We start from the raw sequence: 22,538 nt of genomic DNA, 5'->3' as shown, positions 1-22,538 counted from the left end.
TCACCACATAATAAATTCCTTCACAAAGCATTGTCCCCCAGAAGCATATTCTAGGTGTATATTCAGAAAGCATGGGTTCTCCCTACTCTGTGACAACGTAATAGAACCTACAATTACTTGATCTTGCTTCACCTCTAAAGGATCGTAGATATAGAGCAAAGTCGGGGCCCAATAGTACAAATGTATTAGGTGATTTCGCACACTTTTTCTTTGATGTACACCATTTACACGAACGTCTCCAAATAAAGAGCTCTGTATTGATGATTCTAACTGGGTATCACTAGATGTTGTTTCATTCCCTCCAAATGAAACATCAAACCATAATGCAAAACCATGCAAGGATGCTTTCATCATAGACGAGACACTAAAATTTGCAGTAATTGATTCCAACTCCTGTATTGTGATAGTGCTACAATCAATTTGTTTGGTAACAATTTCCCATGTGAAGAAATTTTCTGTTGTAATACTTTCGATGGAAGGCTCCTCAATGGTACATTTCTCTGCCAATGGTAACATTGCAGACATATCAATTCCATAAACATTCTGCGAGAAGTCACTACTTTCACTGTATCTTTCAGGATGTGTAACTGGTGCCATGTACAATGTCGCGTGAGAAGGCAAAAATTATCCCCCCCCTGACTTGAGCCAACGATCTATGGCAATGATTACACTAGAAAGTGTTATCACTGAAAAGTTTTCAAAGGAAAAGGGTAAGGTAAGGGAGAATTGGTCTTGGTTATTCTCCTGTGTTTCTTTCATGCATAAGAAGACAATTGGCAAGCTTAAGGATGACACTCATCAGAACTTTTTGAAATCTAAAGCGAGGCAGTTATCAATTTCAAATTCAAGCAAGGTAGTGTTCAAACCAATAAAGTGCAGGTTTATTTTCAAGTTTCCTTGTAGGGATTTCATAGACATGTTTGAATAAAAGAAGAGTAACCAGAAGCCAATTTCAAAAGAGTAAAAGTCATTTGGAAAGATGTAAAAGTTCCAAGACATGAACTAGTTGACAGCCATGCTCAACATTTCACTTGGATTGTCCCTGCAATAAAGAAGGCAAAATATATCAGAATGATCAATGGAAATTAGGAACTAAAATCAGGATGATGAAGAGACAGTTGAGGACCTGCAAATTCAGTTGAGAAAACCAGGAGGACAGTCTTAGCATAAAAGAACCGGGCAGTAAGTGATTGGAGCCTTAACACAATTTTGGTTAGAACATTACCTTTTTGAAGTTGTTTATGGATGAATTATGTCAAAGATATGTGGCCTATTGGCATAAGATGAAGCTGTGAAGAAATCACAAGAAGAATAATTTTTGAGAAAAAACTGTGTTTTTTTATTCACACAGCAGTTTCGTAGCGCACTACGAAACTGCTGTCACTGCACATTATGATTTCATGGACCAATGTTGAAAGAAAAAGGCAAATCTTCTTGAAGGAGAACCTCTACAAAGAATCATTTAAAAGGTGTAAACATTCAGCAAGGGCAAAACAAGTAGAGGAGAGACATTTTTGAACTCCAAACTTTATCAGTCAACTTATCAGTCAAACTGTCTTCTTGTTTTTACCAGTCAACTTCTAGAAGAGTTTCTGAGCAGTTGAAAACTCATCTCTGAAAATTGAAAGAGGTTTTCATTCCTAAGATACTAAAGTACAAAAACCTCTTCCACTTTCTTCAAATCCATTATGAGCTGGGAGAAACGGGTGACTAAAACTTGCGCTACGAAACTGCTGTAGGTGCAAGTTTTTCACAGGCATATTTCTCTGTTTGACACAGGTTTTTCAAAGACACATTCTGGGCGGTAGGAAAGGTGTTTCAAAAAACCAAGAGAGGTTTTTGTTAAGCACGGATTGGTTCACAAAAGCCTCCTTCAGTTTTTCCAAATACATTGTTTATGAGAAGTTATGAGCTCTGTCCCAAGACCTATTTTTCAGCCAGAACAGAGCAAGGGACAGTTTCCTAGTTTCTAGGAACAACAAAAGGATGAGTCATCAAGGGCCAGCTGGAAGGTTATGGGCTTCATCAAATTCGACTTCATGGAGTTTTATGTGTCAAAAGGAGTGTTTAATGCTTAGATAAGGTTGTTGTAATCATGATAAGGAGTTACACTCCTAGTTGTATTAGGTCTCTAGGACTGCTAGTTAGGTGTCATTTGAATTTAATAGTTAGTTTTGAGTGTCAGTAGGTGTCAGGTCAGGTAGAATTCGAATTTTCCTCTTCCTAGAAGAGGAATCTAAGCATGTAAAGAGCTCTATATATATAAGAACATCTGATGTACAAGGGGTTGGAAATTTTATGCAAAAGCTTGTATTTGGCCTATGTAAGACTCATTTTCAGTAATACATGCTTGACTTTACTTCTCAGGATTCATGAAGGATTTTTTATGTTCAGAATATGTGATGTTGTCCTTTTCTTAATTCTTATAGTGGTATGGATGTATAATCACTCAGAATTCACTGAATGTGCTCTGACTTCCTGTATACATTTATAAACTGTGTGGTCCCATATGAGTTTATGTTCTGAATGTTTAAATGCTGAATGCCCTAACTTCCATGTAAGGTTGAGTTCATTGTTATATTGAGGTGTTGTTGACTCCATAAGCCCAATGGATAGTTTTGTTTAATGTGTTTCCACCATTCATATTTTTCACAGTTGTTCTATAAGAGTTAGCCATCTTATCTCTAATCAAAATCATTAATCCATCAAGAGAGAGCCCTCTCAGGTTGAGGAGGCTAAGCCTCAGCCTAAAGTAGGTTGAAATAGTTACTTAGAGTCAACCTGACCAGCAGCCTATCAGGATCTGATTTTGAGATAACAGAACGAATGCTCTCATATAGAAGCATGTAACCCATCCATTCTAATATAATGACATCTACCTCTTCATAAATTTCAACCTCCCCAAGATTCATACTTATAAATCTCAAAGTAATTCCTCTCTAGAACCATGGGACTAGAAGCTGTAAAATTTTCACCAGCAATATCACTATCAGCAATGTATAGTGCCCTCTACATAGATTCATGGATATCTCTTTCAATCAAAGCAGAGAAATGAGCTCACCATATGTTGAGATGAGGATCAGCAGCACGACACATATCTATGACCTCAAATGCTATGTTCTCTCTGTCTTTATCACAATCTAGCTACAAAACTAGCCACTGGCATCTCCTAGCTTCCTCTGGATCATTAAATACATGAACTGCTACACTGGGAGATCTTTGAGTCAATCATTCATTCAGTCATATCTCCTGATCCTGAAACTGGTTGCGGGAGTGTGATATACCGTTGGAAAGGTTTTTCCGAGCTACTTCTGATGGACATACTTAGGATATTATTTTCACTAAAACTCATGTGAAAAACATCTCTAAAAAACATACATACTAAGAGCCCATTTTGATTTTTATCCCTGGTGACAGGCTGCGAAGACTGGAACTAACAGAATGAGCATGTAAGGGAGCAATTGTATTCTTTTTCATCTATTTTTGTGCTAGCGGCCACGATATCTAAGCCAAATTTTCAAGGCTAGGGGCCAAACCTCTTGCCAAAACATAATGAAACATTTCATAATGATGAATGACACACATAAAAGCCTTTAACAAAAAACTTAGATGAGTAATTGACCTAACCCAGTCTAACAAAGACACTCATTCTATCAAACAGATGTTGAATATGAAATCTATAGGTCATGGATGCATATCCGAACATAGGGAGTTGAAACTTACCTAAGGTTTACCAAGAAGGACTAATGCCCTTTCACAATAGCTGCAATAACATCTATTAGGTGATGCCTTCAATAACCATTCATTTACTAGTGAAAACATGTTAAGAGTCATAACTTAAATCTTTCATAAAACCATGCTTATAACGAGCATATAACTTGATAAATAACAAGGATATAAAAACTGTAAAATCCACATAATAACATGTATAATTACTCATTAATGACAAGAGAAACTTAGCTCTTATTGACCATACGAAAAACTAAGCAAGTGAGGCACTTCCACATGCTATCCAACCATATATTGAGCTGAACCAAATTTTTCGTTTAGCCAATCACCCTCGTGCCATATTGCAACCATGAATGTGGGAGGTCATGTGATAAACCAATGCATAAACGACCAAGGTAATCTAGAGGTTAAACCACCTCCACCATCGCAGTACCATGATCTCACGTAAACTGATTCTGAGATCACAATACCAAACCAAGCTTGGATGCCTCAAAATTACTTCACTATCCCTTGATTAATTTTCCTGTCTCCACCCACCTATTTAAGTCTTCTTGAATAAAACCATCTCCAACCCCAACCCTTGGGATTTTCTTAAGAACACCTCACCCAAATCCAAATTTTTTTGGCAATCCAAAGCTTAACCAGGAATGAATCCCATCACACCATGGTTATCCAAAAATGGAAAGGAAAGGATGAAACCATTTTCAAACTAGGAGAAACCCATGCCAATGATAGAAAATAAACTAAATACACACCTGCATATACCATGCATGCCAAAATAAACTAGGAAGTCATACATGAAACCTACTACTTGCAAGTATTCACAATAAAACCACTTGATCCAAGCTTTCCTTACTTGATCCTTGTTTCCTTTGCTTTCCTTGTCCTTACTTTACTTTCAATTTTTTCTTTGTCCTCTTGTTGCGTTTCTCTCTCTCTCACTAATTCCAAAGAAAAAATAACAAAAGGCCCAAAACTGACACTCCAATGTCTTTTTATTATTGATGCCTCTAATTTCTTCATTTTCCCTCTAATTTCCTTCAATTTCCTCCTCACATGCAACTTGTGACTTTCACCTTCCTTTTCTCCTAATTCCCTTCATTTTCATAAATAAAATGGCAATAATTCCTTTTTTCCTTTTGAAATCCTTTGTCAATTCCTTTTCCAATTTCCCATTAGCTATAATAAACAAGTGAGGCCCACTAGGATACTTTTCCCAACATTCATCTTTGAAACGTGTCCCGTGACATTAGTCTTATTTTTGCTTTATTAACTTTATTACATAAAATTTTAACCCGAGTTTGTTACAGGGAGGTTAAGCCTAGATCATAGTGATCATTGCTACACCTTATCCCCAATATCAACAGGGCTTCTTACTTTATCTAAAGGTCCTTTTGGTAGGGACATATCTCTCAACATTCTTCAAAGCATCACGAAGCCATAATGGCCTCTTCCTACTAGGGTATCACTTGGAGGAGGATCCAAGGGTTCCATAGGCTCTACGAGATCATCAATTATGTCTTTCCACTAGTAGAAAATGATGAAATTACTGGCTAGGTGACTAAAAAAGTTAGTCACCGCAATTATTTCAAGTGAATTACTACTAAATTTGAGAAATTAAAGTGACCGAATTAAAAATGACTAACTTAAACGAAAAATTTAGTTTAGGGATATAATATATGACTAGAATAAGTGAACAAACTAACAGAGGCTAACTAAAATGACTAATTTAGTCCAGGACTAAAATATATGACTAGATAATAAGTGAACAAAATTAATAATGATTAACGTAAATGACCACTATAGTCCAATAATGAAAATATGACCAAATAATAAGTACAACAAATATATGAGTTATTCATTAATGTTAGTAAATTTTAATTGTGTCACTTCGAAAATGGAAAATTACAATTTTGATATTGAAGTGTTTCGTTTCACTACTGGGGTCTCTGAATCCATCTGCAGTGTTAAAATCTAGATACAAAGGGGTCTTTCAATACATCTACAGTGTTAAAATTCTAACTACCTTTTTGTCTCTAAATTTTAACACTAAAGATGGATTCATATATTATCAACATCAGTTTGACCTTCCTTCATTCTGGGAGCAAGGCTCTCCTTCACCAGTTTGTCCAAGGAGGGAAAGGCCAATGGCACTTGAGATGAAGGACAAGAAAAGTAAGACACTAGAGAAATTCATAACTTATGAAACTTCTGGAAACCCTAATAAATTCATAAGACGTTGCATGTCTTTCTTTGATCTTTATGATGAAAGGGAAACCACACTCAAAGCTAGACAACACCAAGAAGAGTTTTTCATCCTCTCACAAATGACCTCAAGTCATGGGATCGGCAAAACTAGAGGCCCTAAACATTGCACAATTGGAGCAGGGGTTAGGGCCTCTGAATTGCTAGATGTGTGCCCTATCAAATTATTAACTTTGTTTTCTAAAGACCCAGTAGGCCCGAAATGTGAGGAGTGCATAGTGACCTTTCACTATAACTTCCAAATTTGAATGGATAAAATCCTTCCACTAGACCAAATTTGTTGAAAACCCCCTTCTCTAGTGCATAAGTCACCAAATCCTCCTCCTTCACATTGGTATTATAGTAAGGAAACAACATATTACCTAAAAAAACATATTTGATGAGTAGTTGTGTGTACTCTTCAAAGGGTTTATCATGGCAACGATCTATGTACTTAAAAAATATACATCATGTGAATAAAAATCGCATGGTTATCATTTAATCTTATTTTTCATTTTGACAAGGATATCAAAGCCTGACATTATCCAGAGCCCATTCACTCTTCGTCAAAACTATGCCTCGCTCTAGTCAGAAACTCCACACCCCTTTCTTCACCTACAATTTTTCCATGGACCTATAGGGTTTCTCCATAATTATTGAATTCCTCTCCCATGGTAGAGATGTTGTGATGTCCTCTTTAACATTTTGACTCTGTAAAAAAAAAGTAAAAAAAAATATAACTATAACTATAATTAATAATTAAACCGATCTAGATCCATCTTAACTCTAGATCTACCAAGTTCCAAGACGAAGGAATCAAATCTTTCATTAAGTGCAGACATGAAAAAATAAAAAAAATTGAGAAAACAAAATAGCTTGCACATTCAACTATCTTTATTTTTGAAAAATATTAAAACATTTATAATATTTGATAACTTTAAAAAAATAAAAAAAATTATTATATTTGAATAATATTATTTTTACATTATGGTAAAATTTTTGGGGCCTTATCATTTCGAATTTATTTTTCCCACTCAAATTTAAGAGGATATGGCCAAGGAGGCTTGGCGGGGGTATGGTTGGGGAGGATTGGTGGGAAAACGAGGCGGATAACATTCAATTAACAACAAAATAGAGGGTATGTCCAAGCAGGATTGGTGAGAAAAGCAGGCAGATAACATTCTGTTAACAACAAAATAGAGGGGGGCCTTAACACTCTCTAGATAGTGCATTGGATAGTTTGAAATAGGAAAAGATGATGAAGCGGTGATATTTGGTTGGGGTAAATGAACAAGAGAAGTGATGTGAGCAGCTCAAGAAGACCTGAGTTGGTCCTTCTCAGAACGTTATCAAGGCATGGGCTATGTGTGTCCTCAAGTAGAAAATGGCAATGGAGTTGCCAAGAAGGGAAGATACAATGCTCGGGTGAAGAAGGAAGAAAGTGATTACCATTCCAATTACAATGCCTCTAGAAATACCCTTTAACACAATTAGTCATTTTAATATATATATATATATATATATATATATATATATATATATATATATATATATATATATATATCGTTGGTTAAACGATGTGCGCTCCAAGTTGTCAAAATTCATTTTATCTATAAATTTAGAAGTATAAAATATTTGCATTTCAATTATTTTTTTAACATGGTTAACCATTTTTTTCTAATACATATATATTGTGTATTCAAGATATATTTTCAATTATTTTTTAAAATTTTTAAATAATTTAATTATTAGAGATTTCTCAAGTTTATCTCGATTATGTTTTTAACTCTTTTGGATAAATTTGGAAGTAAAGTAGATAACCCTCTTTGAAATTATTGTAATTTTAAGATTTTTTAATAAATCTAAAGTTAAGATGCTTATTTGCATTGTAATTATTTATTATGATTTTTCAATAAATTTAAAATTAAGATGAATTTGTTACTGGGTGTAGAATAGATGGTGATACTTGTTTTGGTGACACGTGCTCTCTTATGACACTCTGTGGTGGAAAGGTCACAGGTTACAAATTATGTGGGTCAAAGTCCAGTCATACTAAAGGACACTGAAAAGGATAGAAGTTAGAAACTCTATGGGAAAAAGTCTAATGATACTAAAGCTAGTGTGGCCGGGAAAAAAGTGATCTCTTAGTGATTTTGATTGCTTAATTGTACCCATCATCTCAAGGTACCTAACCCCAAACAAAACAAAATTATATTGTTTAATAAAAATGCCATTTAATAAAAAATCAAACTAATGATAAATTTGTTGTTATTAAACAATGGAATTATCACTTTTATTATCTAAGTCCATTCCAAAACCACTTAACCCAGTTTAAATTTTTTTTTTTCAAAATTAAAATAGCAAATTTCTAACAAATTACATGAATGAAAAATCACAAGGGGAGAAAAGAATAAATAAGAAAATGGGATGTTCAATGAATGCTTAGCCCATTCCGTGGGGTTCATTGCAAAGTTTTTGTGGATTGTACATGCATCTAGTTTAAAAAGGGACATTATCCACGTCCTGTCGTGTCGTGTCATGTCCTGAAGTAGCTCGGGGCTCAAATTTACCCAACATTCAACTTGATTGGTTCAGAATAAGAAGAAACATTATTTTTTACAAATGAGGTGGACTGAAAACTAGCGGTTGGATGCTTCGACAAGGTCGAAGGAAAATCCAACAAAGGACCGTGGACGTTGCATTAAGTCATCAATTCCGCGCCCTTTCTTCAAGACAGGAGACACCATCACTGCCAAATGAGGTTATTAAGCTCGGAGAGCATCTACACCGTCATTTGGGCATCCGACGGTTAGAGTAAGTTGGCGCCCTCTGCAGATGAGACCCCAATCAAACCCTAGCCTCGCCTACCATCCGGATCGGATATAAAAGTAGTTGCAAAGCTTATCCAGGCATGAATGATTTGGTTTTTTAAACTCTCTCCGGGTCATCGAAAAAAAGAAAAAGGAAATAAATAGAAAAACCACTCGGACATCTACACCGTCATTTTGGCATCCGATTGTTAGACTAATTTGGCACCCTCTAGAGATGAGACCCGAATAAAACCCTAGCCTCGCCTCCCATCCAGATCGGATATAAAAGCAACAACGCAGATTAGCCAGATATGCATGATTTGGTTTTTGAAACTCTCTCTGAGTCATCGAAAAAAGGAAAATTGAAATAAATAAATAAAACCTCACTTAGAGTTCCAAACTTGGTGGGGATTATTTAGATCTGCTGGGGCTCTAACATATACAATTGGGTCCAATTCCATATTTCCTGGAATTTTATCCATCATGCTCAAAAGGAAATGTCAAATGAAATAAGAGAAGGGATGGAATAATGCACACTAGGAAAAAACACTGAATCTAGATTATTATCTTTGGATGCTTCTAAGAAGCATCATTATTTTAACTATATTTGTTAGTTGCATGGATTTGCAATGGTTGAGTAAATGAATTCTATGGAAAGAAAGAAAGAAAGAAATTATTTTAACTTCCACGAGGCTAAAGATAGCCTATGGGACAGGTTGCTTCTTCATTTGCTTGATGTATTCGGCCCCTTTTTTGTGAAGCTTCACAATAAATGCTCCCATTTTCTCGACAAACCCCTCGTTAAATAGATTATCCCAAGAGCTAGGTGCCAGTGTATCTGCATAACTTTCCATGTTGTCTTTGAAGGCCTCATATTCTAAAATGAAATGTTTTTTTGTTTCCACTTTTCCGGAAGAACAAAAAATGCATACCCTTTCCTCCCACACTTCCTTTGGCCTTTTCCAGTGCCCTGTTTCACAACGGAGCTGATGAGAATTAGTCCTTAACTGAGCAATAAGAGTTTTGGCTCTCCAAGAGATATTGGCCTCTATGTATGCTTTTGGTTGATGATTATGTGTGGGATTAAACACTTCAATATAATAATTTTTCTTTCTTCCTAGCTCCTTATCCCAAGTACGTTTGTGGAACTTTTCCGTAACAAAAGCTTTTATCTCTTTGTTGTTTATGGGACACGCGTTCAAGCAAATACTCCATTTACTAAACCATTTGTTATTTTGCTGCATCCAAGTTTTTTTGCTCTTGCACAATCTATCATTAAAGACAACCTTAGGCCATCTACCCTCTTCCATTTGGTCAATTTTTCTTAAATACCTTATGACTCACACCATAGCAATTGCTTCAATAGGAGCAATCCCTGTTTCACTTAACAAGATATCATAAGGAACTGCACTTTTAATCTTAATTTTTTTTTGTAATCAAACACTTCTGAGTTTTCTCAATTTGTCTCCACTGCATATCGGAGGTACTGCTAGCCCACAGTTCACAACTATAGAGAATCACCGGAATCACTAGAAGCCCAAAAAGAGTTTGAGTGGTCTTCCACTCCCATAACTCTGCCTCTCTACACCTATTTTGAAAAGCATAAAATGCTTTCTAACCCCCCAAAGTTCTTTTCTTTCTACAACCATTCTAGCTTAGATTTTTGTTGAAGTCAATTCCAAGGTATTTGTAATCCGCAACTTCTTCCAGAATGTTGCCTTCAAAGTAGAACTTATGTTGGTTATGTTTTCTTTTCTTAGAGAAGACCAATACTTTCGTTTTGCTGATATTGACTTGCATCCCCACACTTCTACAAAAATGCTCAAGGGATAGTAAGTGCTCTTGCAAACCAAGAGCCGATTTAGCAATCAGAATAAGGTCATCTGCATACAAAAGAATCCTTATAACAAACTTGCACAAATAGATACCATCACCCCCTTGCGAATTTAACCACTCCTTAAGCTTGTTGATATATAAACCAAAAAGGGTAGGAGACAGTGGGCAACCTTGCTTGACCCTGATATTGCTTCTAAAACTTTCAGAAATGCCTGCTGAAGTTCTAATTTTGACTTTCACCTCTTCATACAGCCTATGCACAGCTGCTCTCAAATTTTTAGGAACCCCAAGTTCCTCCATTCTTTGCCAAAGTTTATCCCTAGGAACCCAGTCAAACGCTTTTCTGAAATCAACAAAGCAACAAAAGATTTCTCCCTTTTTCTCCCAAACTTTTTCAATGATGTGCCTTCAAGTTATGCAATGATCAACTGTGGAATGCTTAGGTCTAAAACTTGCTTGCCCTTTAGCATGCTTATCTCTTTCTTCTGCCCACTTGCTAATTTTGTTTTCTAGCATGCTTCCAAATAGCTTTGCAAACAAAGGGTTTATCATGATGGTCCTATAATTGGAGGGATTATTGACGTCGCCGCTCTTCAAAAGAGGTATTGCCAGACTAGTTGTCCAATCTGTGGGAGCCCTTGTTGTATGATGTTGTTGAAGATTTTTGTAATGTGAGACCTGCAAGAATCTTTGAGCCCCACTTTAGATATTCTGCTTGGAGTTCAGCTAAGTCTTTTGCTTTCCCAACACCCAAGTTCTTGATACCCATCTCTACCTCCTGTACCGTGAAGAGTTTAGTATCAGTTTTGACCAAGGGGGGAGGGTCAACCTTGGGAACCTGCTCATAGAGTTGTCTTGAATAGTCAAACCATTTAGAAGCTGTAATATTATTTTCAATTTGTATCTTTTTCGGTTGGAACTCCTTCCAAAATAATTTGGGATTATTTTTCCCAAGGAAGATTAGTTCTTCCCTCCTTGAAACCATGAAATCAGCCTTTTTCTTGCTTAATAAATGCTTGTAAGATTTGAGCTTTATGTTATCTTTGTTTGACTCTTTCCACATTCTCCTTGCATTTTTGCATTCCTCGTCAAACCAAGCATTAACCGGAAAGCAATTTGTTTCAGACTTCTTAATTTTTGTTCTTTTGCACTTTGCAAGAGCGCATTGAATTAAATGTGTTAATTCATGACTATGAAGGTTGTGAGTTGTAATTTTCTCCTTCTCAAAGAGCCTCTCTAGCGTCATTTTGAAGGTATTACAATTTTCTGGGGTCAAAAGAATTCTGCCCTGTGCGAGATTTTGTTGGACATGCTGAATTTTTGACTCTAATTGTTTCTTTCCAATCCAAGAGAGACATAAATAAATTGGCTTGTGATCTGATTTCAAATCCCACAGCTGATCTCCGATCAAAACTTCTTCCATTTTCTCACACAAACCATGTGAGAAAATTACATAATCTACCACACTTGCTCCATTGTAAGTATTGCAAGTGAAATTACCGGACTTTGCCCATCTAGTCAAGCCATTACAAATGACTAAATCAAAGGCACCACATAGAGTAAGCAATTTTTCACCAAAGAGATTGCGGCCCTTGTCCTCTGAAATTCTTTCCACTGATGATTACTTTCTTATGTAAGCCAAATAGGGTCACAATCATCTTTACAACAAAGAATGCTAGCTTGCTCACTTGCAGTCCTAGCATTGAAATCACCCACTATAAGGACTTCACCTAGCTGAGAATATGTTGCAATATCTACTTTTAAAGCTGCAAAGGGATCTTTGTGGTCAAGCCCTCTGCCTTTGTAGATTTTTGAAACCTGTGGCGCAAAATAGCATGCTGCAATTCTGATGTGGTTTCCATTTTCTGATATTTTAAACCAAATGAATTGCTTATTTGAGTCTTCTTTTTCTGACTGAATGAGATGACCTTCTTTCTCCCTTACTAAAACCATGATACCCCCATGCCCTTTGCCATTCCCTGCTGCCTTGTTCCATACTGCCATCTTCCAGTATCCTTCAAATGAAGGTGTCTTGCACCCTTCATGTGCATGTGTCTCTATGAGGCAAATTATGTCTCTATTTTCTGCAATAGGCCCTATGTTGGGTCCCTATAATACTAGTGACTGCCCCATTAATATTGTAGTTATACCCCTTATTTATATTGTTGTGCCCCTATTACCCCCATATTGTTATTTCTGTGCCCCATAGAATCCCTCTATTGTTATTTTTGTGGCTTTATATTATTATTGTTAGGTCGGCTGGATTATATTGTGACTCCTTAGACTCTTATATATAGAAAGGAGGTTTTGTCATTTGTATCATCCAAGAATTGTTCATTTATGTAATGTAAAGGAGGTTGCCCCCTCGAAGAGGCTGAATTATAAGGCGTTGACATATCTTTTCTATCTTTTCTTGAGCTGGTTTCATAACATTTGGTATCAGAGCTTTGGATTCTAGGGTTTCGCTGCTCCAAACAGGTCATCGTGGCATTTTCGCTATAAATTTTTTTCTGTGACGTTTCAGAAGTCGCAACAAAAACCCATTTGAGAAGAAATCGCGCTGAACCTTGCGTCCGAATTTCAGATCTTTTCACACGATATTTGCGGAGACATGATCTGAGGAATTTGGTCTTTTTGAAGACTCCTGAATTACATTCCAAACAGGTGACCTGGGGAAAATCATCATAACTTTCTTTCTAAGCATCGGATTGAAATTTCGCAAGAAGCTACAGAAAAAGGATGGACTGTAGTTTTCTTTTATATATTTTCAGAGTCAAACCTTGAAACAATGACACGTGGCACTTCATACAATTTCGCTCTATTGAACTTGTTTACAATCAGGTCACTATGGGAGATTGTGCATAACTCTTTCTTGGAGAATCCAATTTGGATCAGGCTAGTGGCATTGGATAGAGGACACAGAAGGCTACTACAAGTTGCAATTTCAGAACTTAAAAATCCAAAATCATAGAGTTACAGTCGTTTCAAGGTCGAGCTCCTAAAATCAAGAAAAAGCAAGATGAGGAAGTTTGATGGTAAGGATCCGGTAAATTGGATACTTCAGATGGAGCAATATTTTGATCTACATGGTGTACAATTGTTACAAAAGGTATGTATTGCATCTTCATATTTAGAACCAGATCAATTTTTATGGTACAAAGGGCTTTGTTTTCGTAAACAACTTGTTACGTGATCAATTTTCACGGAGGAAATGATAGCACATTATGAGGATACAAAGAGCAACACCTTCTTTAGAGCAACACCACAACAATTGGAAAGAGTAAAAGGGCTTTGTGACATAGTGGAAAGCAAAATTATGGAAACCAGGAAGCGTACCCCTCACAACTATAAAGATGGAAGTGTTGTTTCTCCTAGCCTTCCACAACCTACTAGGGTTACACCACAACAATTGGAAGAAAAAAGAGAAAAAGTGTAGAAATTTTGAATAATTTAACACATATTCAACAGAGATTATCCTGATCATACAATTATAAGCGGAACATGTATAATACATAATCTCCTCTACGTTGATCATCAATTTACAGAAGCAGAAACATTCACAGGCACACATAGAAGCATCAATCAAACTCATAAACACAGTATGTATCCCGGGGAAAGCATCTCGCTAAAAACCCCACACTATCTGTATATTAATGATTGAGTCATGTAACATTACACAGCATAATACTTCTCACAAGTATCTCCACCTCTGTTACACACAATACAGCTCAGATCTGATCTCCAAATCTCTTCCACTGCTTGCCTGCCTCCACTGCTCAATACCTGCTCAAGAACTGATGAGAATTGCTTCCCAAACTCGATTTTCACCTGCAAAATAGTCACTCACTCTTTGTGGACGTGAGCAAAGGCTAAAATGTGGGCCAAAATACGTGAGCAAACTCATTGGCATACTCAATCCTTTGATTGTGCAAGATCTGGTGCACAACTATAGTCACAACTGATAGCAATCTGATTCTCTACCACCTGTCCCTGTTGAACTGAACATGCACTGACATGCAACTGAGTTAACTGATGTATTCTTTAGTTGTATTATGAGTTAATAATTAGTTTAACAACTCATCATTATTCTATCTGCAGTTAGACTAACTACAACCAGTTTAACTAAGTTAAACTGAACACAACTCCATCAACTGTACCTCGAGTCCACTAAACTCAACTCACTTGAGTTCTAACTGAAGTCATGCATGCAACAACTCAACTGACTCATAACAAAAACGAATTTCCTTCTGACAGCTGCATGTGCCACTTCTGTAGCTCAAACTGAAGTGCTCCAAGAGAATAAGATTAAGTTTATAGTCCAAATATTATTGTGAGATAATAATATTTGACTTTTCTATTTTTGACAGCTAGTCTAAAAATAGACTTTATCACTCACACTTTCATCAAAAATAGAAGTCCATCTATTTTCCCAACTTGATCAATCATCCATAAACATAGACATGATCCATATGTCTAAAAATAGACATAGTCTAAAAATAGACTTGCGCCAAAAATAGCCTGCGGGCCCACTTAGTGAAGGCGACTCTTTTCACTAAGCTCCATCATCTTGTTGCAATCTCAACACTCCCTCTCGACAAGATATGGATTATCAGCAACCCCTATCCTGCCTCGGTGGTACTCGAGTTTGCTCCTGGTGAGAGCCTTCGTCAGAATATCAGCATCCTGATCCTCCGTTGGAATGTACGAAAGTAACATGATCCTCTGCTGCAAACAATCTCTGATATGATGGTACCTGATGTCAATATGTTTAGATCTATCATGAAATACAGGATTAGCCGAGAGTTTAATGCAACTCTGGTTATCACAGTAAATCACAGTAGGATCCAAATGAGAACCGAACAAACCAACCAGGATCTTCCTCATCCATATAGCCTCGCATGCAGCCAAACTTGCTGCCATATACTCGGCCTCCGCTGAACTGAGTGCCACAGATCTCTGCTTCCTGCTGTACCAAGAAACTGCTGTTGATTCGATACTGAAGACCCCTCCTGATGTGCTCTTTCTGTCTGTTGGGCTCCCTGCCCAATCTGCATCCGTGAAGCCACATAGCTTCACCTTATCCTCCTGTCTGTACCACAAACCATATCCCGATGTGCCTCTCAAGTAGCGCAATACATGCTTTCCCGCCTTCCAGAAGAGCTTGGTAGGCTTAACCATAGCTTGTGAAAGCTGGTTAACTGCATAGCATATATCAGGTCGTGTATTGACCAAATACATCAGCGACCCCACCAACTGTCGATAAACAGTGGCATCCACTTCTTCTCCCGAAGTGGCATCCTCCTTCCTCCAACCTCCAGGAAGAGGAGTATCAACAGGCTTGCAGCCATGCATGTTGAACTTCTCCAGTATCTCCTGAGCATACTTGCCCTGAGAAACAAACAGTCCACCACTGCGCTGCCATATTTCCAATCCTAGGAAATAGTGAAGGAGGCCCAAGTCCTTCATCTCAAACTCTGTAGCAAGATCCTTCTTGCATGACAGTATCAACAGCTCATCACCCGTTAGAATCAAATCATCAACATACAGTACAATGATAAGCAACTTACCCTCCACCACAATCTGGTATAGGTTCGGATCCGCCTCACTCTTGGAGAATCCAAGTCCTGTGAAATAGCTGTCTATCCGTGTGTACCAAGCACGTGGTGCTTGCTTCAACCCATACAGCGCTCTCTTGAGCCTGCACACATGCGACTCGCTGCTGAAGACTTCAAAGCCTTCGGGTTGCTCAATGTACACCTCCTCCTCAATGACTCCGTTGAGGAACGCAGTCTTCACATCCATCTGATGAATGTGCCATCCCATCTGCGCTGAGAGAGCAAGAATCGTCCGTATGGAAGAATACCTTGCGACAGGTGCAAAGGTCTCCTCATAATCGATCCCCTCAATCTGTGAAAAGCCTCGGGCAACAAATCTTGCCTTGTACTTCTCCACACTCCCGTCAGCTGCCTGCTTAACTTTGTAGATCCATCTCGAACCTACCACTGATTTCCCTTCCGGTCTAGGAACAATCTCCCATGCACTGTTTCTCACAATAGAATCATACTCTTCCACCATGGCGTCTACCCATGCGGGATCCTCCACAGCTTCCTCGAAAGAGGATGGCCCAGTCACAACACACTTGCTCATAAGAGCCATGTATCCAGTGTACCGATCAGGTGACTGTCTCTGCCTGCGTTGGGCTGTAGGTGGTCCTACAACTTTCTCTGCATCTTGAGCCAGTCGCTCAGCTTCTGTCAAGCGCTTTCGCCCTCTGATGGTTGGCGCTGCATGAGTGGTCTCTTCCACTCCATGAACCTCGTCCTGTGGTTGATCCACGTCCTGAAGCTCATCCTTAGGAACTAATAGCTCCTCATCTGCATGCAAGTGTAGCTCCCTCTTAAGCGAACACTTCATGGCTTTCTCCTCCTGAAATTTTATATCCCGTCGCACAACAGTTTTACCACTGTCTGGCAAATACACACGATAGTTGTGGGGCGTATCAGTGTACCCCACAAATATCCCAACCTCTGCAGTCGGCTCCAACTTCTTTCTGGCATCCTTCGTCACATGCATGTAAACGTTAGCACCAAAAATCCTCAAATGAGAAAGATCAGGCTTCTTACCAGAATAAGCCTCCTTGGGTGTACTCATGCCAAGTATCCTATGAGGACAACGGTTCTGCACATAAACTGCTGTATTGCATGCTTCCGCCCACAAGTGAAGGGGTAGGCCCTGATCATGCAACATTGCCCGTGCAGCACCCACAATCGTTCTGTTCTTCCGCTCAGCTACCCCGTTCTGCTGTGGGTTATGGGGAGCTATGAGCTCTCTACGAATCCCTTCTGCCTTGCAGAAATCCTTGAACTCGTCCGAGATGTATTCACCACCATTATCGCTCCTAAGAGCCTTCACCTTCTTCCCCGACTCCTTCTCGACCAGTGCTTTGAATTCACAGAACTTTGAATATGTCTCGCTCTTCTTCTACATGAAGAAGATCCAGCACTTACGAGAGAAATCATCAACAAAAATCACATAATACCTGTGTTTTGCTGTCGAAGCAACTGAGAAAGGTCCACACACGTCTGTGTGAATTCTCTCAAGGATCGTCGTGGCGCGACTATCCTTCTCGTGAAAGGTGGCTTTCACAAACTTCCCCAAATTACACCCCTTGCACTAATCTGACTGCACAAGTGTGCCTTTAGGAAGCCCTATAGTGATCTGTTGCAGTATCTTCAAGGCTCCATGGTGAAGGTGACCCAATCTCCTGTGCCACAACTCGCCATCATCCCGGCTCACCAATCCTTCTGCCTTGCCTGCCATTGCTGCGCATCCATCTACATGCAACTGATAAAGGTTCCTCACTCGAACCCCTATCTTCCGGGTCTCACCAGTTGTCTTGCTGCGCAGGAAGGCCTTTCCCTCGCTGAAAACAACATCATACCCCTTGTCTTCTAACATCGCCACTGAGATGAGATTCTTCTTCAATCCTGGAACATGCATGACTTCCTTCAATACAAAGGGTTTACCAGACTCCCTCTCAAAGGAAATGGTACCGATACCGGTCGCACTGTATCTACCATCATCGCCCATCTCGATGTGCACTCCAAGATCTTTGTCCTCCAGATCAGAGAACAAATCTCTATCTCCCGTCATGTGAAAAGACGCACCACTGTCCAAGAACCACACTGATCCCATCACACTTGAAACCAAGCATGCGATCAATGAAAAATCAAGCTCAAACTGAGAAGCTAAGGCCTCTCCCCCTGCAGATCCAGCAGCTTGCTTGTTCTTCTTCTTCTGCGGACAATTTGTGGCATAGTGTCCATGCTGGTGACAGTGAAAACACTTCACTTTGGACATATCCTGCTTCTTGCCTATCGCACCAGACTGAGAAGCTTTCTTGCTCTTCCCTTTCTTTGCTTTGGCAGCCAAAGCACAATTCTCTTCATCAGATACCTTTGATGAAGATCCATTCTCACCTTTATTGTTACTGAGTTTATCCTTGAGCGCCAGGTCGCTCTTGCTTTGGAATAACATTTGCAATCCGTTGAAAGACATTTCAACAACACTGCTGCAAATTTGATTTCCACCAGCAACCAACTCAACTGCTTCCGATCTAGAATTCGTGAGAACAAAATATTTCTCGTACAGAGATTGACTGTATGGGCTTTTACCGGATATTTCACCTTCCAAAGGAAGGATGAATCCAGAGGCTACCTGGCCCGATTACAGACTCTGCCTGAAGAAATAGAATGTAAACACTTCCTGAATAGTAGATCTGATGATCAATCCTCGCTTGATATCCTGTAAAAATCTCTTCTACAAATCAAGCTGCTCCGATACCATGTAGAAACTTTTTCTACAATTATCTAGCTCCGATACCATGTAGAAATTTTGAATAATTTAACACATATTCAACAGAGATTATCCTGATCATACAATTATAAGCGGAACATGTATAATACATAATCTCCTCTACGTTGATCATCAATTTACAGAAGCAGAAACATTCACAGGCACACATAGAAGCATCAATCAAACTCATAAACACAGTATGTATCCCGGGGAAAGCATCTCGCTAAAAACCCCACACTATCTGTATATTAATGATTGAGTCATGTAACATTACACAGCATAATACTTCTCACAAGTATCTCCACCTCTGTTACACACAATACAGCTCAGATCTGATCTCCAAATCTCTTCCACTGCTTGCCTGCCTCCACTGCTCAATACCTGCTCAAGAACTGATGAGAATTGCTTCCCAAACTCGATTTTCACCTGCAAAATAGTCACTCACTCTTTGTGGACGTGAGCAAAGGCTAAAATGTGGGCCAAAATACGTGAGCAAACTCATTGGCATACTCAATCCTTTGATTGTGCAAGATCTGGTGCACAACTATAGTCACAACTGATAGCAATCTGATTCTCTACCACCTGTCCCTGTTGAACTGAACATGCACTGACATGCAACTGAGTTAACTGATGTATTCTTTAGTTGTATTATGAGTTAATAATTAGTTTAACAACTCATCATTAGTCTATCTGCAGTTAGACTAACTACAACCAGTTTAACTAAGTTAAACTGAACACAACTCCATCAACTGTACCTCCAGTCCACTAAACTCAACTCACTTGAGTTCTAACTGAAGTCATGCATGCAACAACTCAACTGACTCATAAGAAAAACGAATTTCCTTCTGACAGATGCATGTGCCACTTCCGTAGCTCAAACTGAAGTGCTCCAAGAGAATAAGATTAAGTTTATAGTCCAAATATTATTGTGAGATAATAATATTTGACTTTTCTATTTTTGACAGCTAGTCTAAAAATAGACTTGATCACTCACACTGTGATCACTCACACTTTCATCAAAAATAGAAGTCCATCTATTTTCCCAACTTGATCAATCATCCATAAACATAGACATGATCCATATGTCTAAAAATAGACATAGTCTAAAAATAGACTTGCGCCAAAAATAGCATGCGGGCCAACTTAGTGAAGGCGACTCTTTTCACTAAGCTCCATCATCTTGTTGCAATCTCAAAAAAAGGGGCTTTGTTACAATTGTGATAGCAAATGCACTAAAGGTCATAAGTGTGCTGAGAAGAAATTATTTTACATAGAATATGAAGAGGAGGAAGAAAAGGATCATGGAACATCAAAAGAAGAAGATATACGCCAGGACTTCACCCCAAAGAATGAAGAAACGAATCAGACCATATCTTGTAAAGCATTGGCAAGAATTACCACTCCTCAAACTCTCAAGATAGAAGGACATATCAAGAAGAAAAAGGTGCAAGAAGTGAAATATCAAATCGAGAAAGAAGAAATGAATCCAACCATATCTTGTAATTCATTGTTCGAAATTACCACTCCTCAAACTATCAAGATAGAAGGACATATCAAGAAGAAAAATGTTCAAGAAGTGAAAGATCACATCGAGCATGAAGAAATGAATCCGACCATATCTTGTAAAGGATTGGAAGAAATTACCACTCCTCAACCTCTAGAGATAGAAGGAAATATCAAGAAGAAAAATGTTCAAGCAGTGAAAGATCACATCGAGCATCAACAACAAGTTCTCCAACTCTTAAAGGATAACCTCGTGTTGGCACAAAATAGAATGAAACAACAGGCAGATCAACATAGCAGTGAAAGAAGTTTTGATGTAGGTGATTGGGTATTCCTACGGCTACAACCATATAAGCAAATGTCCCTAAAGCAAGCTAAGAAGGATAATAAATTATTACCAAAGTATTATGGTCCGTACAAGGTGTTGCAAAAGATTGGTACTATGACATGCAAATTGGAGCTTCCTGCAGCTTCTCGATTACACCCAGTTTTCCATGTTTCATGTTTAAAGAAGGTTATAGGCGGCAAGCTCCCAATTCAAACAATATTGCTAGAACTTGACGAGGAAGGAAAAATTATATTGGAACCGGAAGCAGTCACAGAAAGAAGAACTCGACAGCTACGGAATCGATCAATTTCAGGTATCTTATCAAGTGGAAGAACTTATCCGCTGAAGATTCCACATGGGAAGATGAGAATTTTATGCAGAAGTATCCAAAACTAGTCAAGCGTTGAGGACAACACTTTTTTGAAGGAGAGGGGCATGTTGGGTCCCTATAATACTAGTGACTGCCCCCTTAATATTGTAGTTATACCCCTTATTTATATTGTTGTGCCCCTATTACCCCCATACTGTTATTTCTGTGCCCCATAGAATCCCTCTATTGTTATTTTTGTGGCTTTATATTATTATTGTTAGGTCGGCTGGATTATATTGTGACTCCTTAGACTCTTATATATAGAAAGGAGGTTTTGTCATTTGTATCATCCAAGAATTGTTCATTTATGTAATGTAAAGGAGGTTGCCCCCTCGAAGAGGCTGAATTATAAGGCGTTGATATATCTTTTCTATCTTTTCTTGAGCTGGTTTCATAACACCCTAACCCAGGTTCTTGTCTCTGTGGGTAACCTCTGCAGTTCCAACAAACTAATCTTAAGGAAACCTGGGTATGACTTGATTGCTATTTATTTTGACATGCAAGACTCACATTGGAGTCTTTGTCCTTGTTTTCCCATACTGACCTTGCTTTCTGATTTCCTGTTGAAGAGTTTGTTGCCTCTTCTTTATTACCATCTTGCTGCTCTGTTCTGGAAGGAGGTCCAAATTGTGCTATCACAGCGTTGCCTTTATAAATCCATGCTCTCTTTCCTTCATCTCTTGCTGCCCTAACCTTTAAAATTTCCTCTCTTCTTTCCTCCTATTGTTTTACAGTTAAATCTTCTTCTAGGAAAAAATGAGAACCCCTCAAGAGATGTTTCTTAATTAGAATAATATATTTATCATGCAAGCTAGGCATAATGACTTTTATGGGCCTGGCTCTCTCCCCGTCGAACTTACCCACCCTCCATGCTTGGCATATTTGTCCTTGCCATAGCAACTTGTCTTTCAAGAAGTCTCTTGCAAGGTCAAGAGTACATTCATTTTTCCCATAGTCTTTCACCCCTTTAATAATTATGTTTGCTGCCCTATTTTGTCTTTCCTTGCCTTCACTATCTTGCATGTTATCAACCTGAATATTTGTTTCTCCTTCCTTATTAGCAGAATTGCTAATAACTTGAGCCCAAGTTTTGGAAACTTTGGTGGAACCTTCTTTCATTTCTTCTCTTGCATTCTCTTCATGGTTGTTTATTTGGACAATCATTTTCCCTTTATCCTGGGATGATTTCACATTCACCACCTCTATACTTTCCAATAGAGATTTCTTTATGTTTTGCACATCCACCTTCATGTGTTGCCATTCTGTCTTCCCTATCAGGAGAGCTTCCTGTAGCAATGCCACTTGTTCTTCTAAAATTTTATTGCTTTCTGCTAACACCTTGTTCTCAGCCGTTATTATATGA

General features: G+C 38.4%; 1 pseudogene; it reads right to left on the bottom strand.

Annotated features, from left to right (window-relative positions):
- LOC149158617 (putative protein arginine N-methyltransferase 6) overlaps positions 1 to 22,538 on the bottom strand; it is a 180,140-nt pseudogene continuing 157,602 nt past the window's right edge.

This window comes from Pinus tabuliformis, chromosome 5_2, assembly GCF_031772625.1.
Source record: "Pinus tabuliformis cultivar Carrire ecotype Pingquan chromosome 5_2, CPIR1, whole genome shotgun sequence".
NCBI lineage: Eukaryota > Viridiplantae > Streptophyta > Pinopsida > Pinales > Pinaceae > Pinus > Pinus tabuliformis.
Note: the sequence above shows the minus strand (reverse complement) of the source record. Positions and strands in the feature narration are given on the sequence as shown.